At 54.9% G+C, this 5,000-nt stretch overlaps 1 non-coding gene and 1 pseudogene across 1 annotated transcript; both read right to left on the bottom strand.

Moving 5' to 3' along the window:
* LOC146723658 (large subunit ribosomal RNA) overlaps positions 1-2,260 on the bottom strand; it is a pseudogene marked incomplete at its 3' end in the record, with an annotated part of 3,497 nt that extends 1,237 nt beyond the window's left edge.
* Positions 2,261-3,298: 1,038 nt separating this feature from the next.
* On the bottom strand, positions 3,299-3,453 carry LOC146723657 (5.8S ribosomal RNA). Its single transcript, XR_014924448.1, has one exon. It is a non-coding gene; the product is annotated as a 5.8S ribosomal RNA (ribosomal RNA).
* Between the last annotated feature and the right edge of the window lie 1,547 nt (positions 3,454-5,000).

The following is a 5,000-nucleotide window of genomic DNA, read 5'->3' as shown; positions in this document are numbered from 1 at the left end:
AGGGGAAGATCCGGACACCGCCGCAACTGCGGTGCTCTTCGCGTTCCAAACCCTATCTCCCTGCTAGAGATTTTCAGGGAACTCGAACGCTTATACAGAAAAGAAAACTCTTCCCGGATCTCCCGACGGCGTCTCCAGGTCATTTTGGGTTACCCCGACGAACACTCTTACGAGGGCCCGAATTGTATGCGGTTCCGCTGCCGGGTTCCGGAATAGGAACCGGATTCCCTTTCGCCCGACGGGCGTGTGTCTTTCGTATAATATTTATTATTATTTCTCGACACTCGAGTATATTGTACGCCGTCATTGACATAGGATTTCTCCTAGGGCTTAGGATCGACTGACTCGTGTGCAACGTCTGTTCACACGAAACCCTTCTCCACGTCAGTCCTCCAGGGCCTCGCTGGAGTATTTGCTACTACCACCAAGATCTGCACCGACGGCGGCTCCAGGCAGGCTCGCGCCCAGACCCTTCTGCGCTCACCGTCGCGAACCTCCTACTCGTCAGGGCTTCGTGACGACGCGAGAGAAGACTAACGCCCGCTCCCGGTTGCCGCCCCACTTGCCGCTGACGGCAGAGTATAGGCTCGACGCTTCAGCGCCATCCATTTTCAGGGCTAGTTGCTTCGGCAGGTGAGTTGTTACACACTCCTTAGCGGATTCCGACTTCCATGGCCACCGTCCTGCTGTCTTAAGCAACCAACGCCTTTCATGGTGTCCCATGAGCGTCGAGTTGGGCGCCTTAACTCTGCGTTTGGTTCATCCCACAGCGCCAGTTCTGCTTACCAAAAATGGCCCACTTGGCACTCTGATCCGAAGATGCTCGTGGCTTCATAATTCAAGAAAGCCAGAGATCTCACCCATTTAAAGTTTGAGAATAGGTTGAGGTTGTTTCGGCCCCAAGGCCTCTAATCATTCGCTTTACCAGATGAGACTCGCGCGCGTTCCTTGCGGAACGGCCGAGTGCCAGCTATCCTGAGGGAAACTTCGGAGGGAACCAGCTACTAGATGGTTCGATTAGTCTTTCGCCCCTATACCCAGTTCCGACGATCGATTTGCACGTCAGAATCGCTACGGACCTCTATCAGGGTTTCCCCTGACTTCATACTGACCAGGCATAGTTCACCATCTTTCGGGTCCCAACGTGTACGCTCTGGGTGCGCCTCTTCTCGCGATGAGAACGAGACGCCCCGGGAGTGCGAGGCCGCATCGCGACGCGGCCCATCCTCCCTAGGTCGACGGCCAGGGCCGACCTTCACTTTCATTACGCCTTTAGGTCTCGCGACAAGTCCCAATGACTCGCGTACATGTTAGACTCCTTAGTCCGTGTTTCAAGACGGGTCCTAAGAGTACCCAAAGCAGTAGCGTCGCCAACCGGTATCGGTCTCCAGCGAGACCGCGGGAGACGTTCGCAGGCCTGTCGAAGGTGTACCGTACTGTAACCAACAGCGGGCCAGGACCGGGGACGGCGCGAAGTCCGTAACCTCCGAGTACCGTGGCGCGCGCTTGCGACGGTCTCGACGCACCGTGAATAGTGCGGCCTGATACTTTGCGCGTACCGCCGAGCAGCCGGCCGGGCGACCGAGGGTTTGTCGCGTGCCGTTATACCGGCGACGCGACAGACACCGCACCCGGGCCGTAGACCGACACCCAGCGGGTCGCGACGTTCTACTTGGGGAGAAGTGCACGACGACGAGCGCCGGACATCGGCGCACGGTAGCGTGCCCGCGCGCGAGCCGCAAGGACTCCGCGGGACATCGCCGACCGACGCGAAGCCAGCGCCGCTGACGATGAATCTCCCCGTTCGATCTTTTGGGTCTCTTAGGTTTACCCCTGAACGGTTTCACGTACTCTTGAACTCTCTCTTCAAAGTTCTTTTCAACTTTCCCTCACGGTACTTGTTCGCTATCGGTCTCGTGGTCGTATTTAGCCTTAGATGGAGTTTACCACCCACTTAGAGCTGCACTCTCAAGCAACCCGACTCTAAGGAGAGATCCTCCCGAGGCGCGCACCGGTCGCTACGGGCCTGGCACCCTCTACGGGTAAGTGGCCCCATTCAAGATGGACTTGGACGCGACGCGGCACCTCGGGATAAGCGGATCCTCCCAAACACCACATTTCCCTGCGGCGGAACCGCGGGATTCGGTGCTGGGCTCTTTCCTGTTCGCTCGCCGCTACTAAGGAAATCCTGGTTAGTTTCTTTTCCTCCGCTTAATAATATGCTTAAATTCAGCGGGTAATCTCGCCTGCTCTGAGGACGTCGCATAGTGAGTTTTCGTAGCCGTTTGCCTCCTCCGCGTCGCTCATCGTCGTCTCTCCTCTATAATATATATTATAAGAGGGAGAGAGAGAGAGCGTCGAACGAGAGAGCAGCAGCGGCAGCACACGAAATACGCGAGAAGGCAAATCGCCGGGGCGCTAACCGCACACACACTCGTTGGTGGTAATGGAGACGATATATCGCGGGGTTCGAAATTCTCGGCTCTCCCTTCTCTTTTATATACGAAATTCGGGCGGAATCGATTCGACGAGTACACGACGCGGCGCGCCGGTCCCCTTTTTTCGCTTTACGAAAATTTCGTGGACTCGGACACGCGGTCGGCTCGCGATTCAAAACCCTTCTCCGTAAAGAGGTAAAGGATTACGAATGCTCTCTCCGCCGGACGACGACGCGCCGTATATTTCTCCGTAATACCGTTATGTGTGCGGGCAAGGGCGCCTCGGCATAAGACGCGCGAGCGCTATCGCACCGAGAGACGCGGCACAGAGTGCGAGAGCAGTCCGGTCAGTCTGTGTGATGTACGGAGAGGAGAGACGGTGAGACAAGCGCTACCTACTTTCGGGAGACAACGACGCACGCGCCGCTCTAGGGAAAACGGTGCCATTCACCGTCCTGACCCTTTTTTTGGCCGTTTGTTGCTCCCTGCGCACGCGCTCTTACTCTCATCCCATTTCTCCTCGGCTCTCGCGTACACACACGACTTGAATACACAAACACGCTCCCCCTCTTATTTCGCGCAGCATTCTCTGGGCGCGCGTTCGCCAACGTTTTACACGCTTGTGCGCTTCTCCTCCTCATTATTAATATTATTATTTCGGTTTGTCATTTCAGACGACGCCAGGATGTGCACCGCGGCCGGTCGGCGCGGCACAGACACCTTGGGCGAACGTCCAACGATCGCTCGTACGCCCATTGTAAGCGTTGCACAGGGCACAGGCGACGCGCGCGCCATTCTATGGTCGCCCGCGTCGTGGCCGTGCGCGCTTTTCGGGCGCAAGCAGTTTAGGGGTACTAAAACGACCCTCAGCCAGGCGTGGTCCGGGAATTGTATCCGTGGACCGCAATGTGCGTTCGAAATGTCGATGTTCATGTGTCCTGCAGTTCACAAGTTGACGCGCAATTAGCTGCGTTCTTCATCGACCCACGAGCCAAGTGATCCACCGTTCAGGGTAATCGTTCGAAATTTTTGCGTTCGCGAAGAAACGCGCTTCTCGTTCAACCATCGTGGCCTCTTCTCTTGGACGAGAGAGAGAGAGAATAATCGTGATGGCTCTTCGATCAGCCTGTCCGCGCGCGTCCGAGGACGCGCGCGGACCGCCGCCTCCCGCCAGGGAAGGCTACGGCACAAAGATAGAGTTGTGTGTTTCTCGTTCGGAGCGTCTCTCCCGCAACGGGAGAGCCGGGGCGGAAGCTCTTTGAAGAAACCGTCGGACCGACACAGTTGAAAGATTGGTCGAAATATCATCGATCCCTTCTCTGTGTTATATATATATATTATAATAATATATGGGGGTCCTCTCGCTCGGCACTCGCGGTCGCACAACGTGTGTTCTCGGCACGCTGACCGCTGCCCCGCGACAACGGGGAGGGCGCGCGTCGACGAACGTCGTGGGTGCTGCACACACGCGTGCGCGGGCATAGGTTACCACCGGTTCGCGCTCAATGCCGAATCGACGCTCTGTGTGTGTGTGTGTGGCCGGAGAATGGCACACACACGAGCGTGATCGCGAAGCGTCTCGCTCCGAATCGTCGTCGAACACCGCCGGGCGCGCTGCTCTGCTTGCCGACTACTTTCGGTCAGAGAGGCGCGACGGCGTCCGTCGTTATATCAAAACACAACAACAAATTCCGTCAAATCCGTTATTTTCTTTTTCTCTGAGAGCGCCTTTTCAGCGCGTCCATTCAGTCGCCGACTGCTGCGAGCGCGCGTCTCTCCCAAAAGAGAGGACTCTCGACGCAGAGCAGGACCTCCGGAACGTTAATGATCCTTCCGCAGGTTCACCTACGGAAACCTTGTTACGACTTTTACTTCCTCTAAATGATCAAGTTTGGTCATCTTCCCGGTGTCACGTCCGGCCGTATAAATTTTTTCGTTTACTCCAAGTTCCTTAAACGCTATTTGAAAAGCGCGCCAAGCCGGCCATGACGCTTAACTCCGCCTAGAAACTAAGCGTGGCGCTTCGTAGCACCTAAGGATCTCCCACCACGGTGAGAGCCCCTACTCCGGAGAGTTCCCCCTCTCCAGGCCGCCGCAGGCCCGAGCCGCCGAAACGAAGGACCTCAGAGCAGTCCCGAATTTTGGCAGTTCTCTGCGCGACACCGAACAGTATAGTCGCACTCCTAAATTCTAACTCTAAGTCCAAATTCTAAATCCTAACTCTAATTCTAAAATTCTAACTCTAAGTATAATATTCTAACTCTAAATTCTAAGTCTAAATCTAAATTCTAATTCTAAGTTTTAGTCTCGAATTTTGTACTACTATACGAATAAATCAGTGTATTCATGTGTGAAAACTAGTGTTCAGTATTCTTCAAAACTTCCACTCCCGTGATAAAATACGATAGCGTTTAAATTTGTCATACGGCGTTTGAATTCAGAATAATTCAAACTGTGTTTGGAGCGGACCACCGCTCATCACAGTCAGAATTAACATTCTCAGCATTTGCCAAAATAAGGAATTGATAGTGAGGTCCGCCGCATATCAACCCTCCTTATTTG

Source organism: Nylanderia fulva, unplaced genomic scaffold (genome assembly GCF_048542155.1).
Source record: "Nylanderia fulva isolate GAGA-0341 unplaced genomic scaffold, ASM4854215v1 Scaffold1787, whole genome shotgun sequence".
NCBI classification, from domain to species: Eukaryota; Metazoa; Arthropoda; class Insecta; order Hymenoptera; family Formicidae; genus Nylanderia; species Nylanderia fulva.
This window is presented reverse-complemented; position numbering and strand designations above follow the sequence as displayed.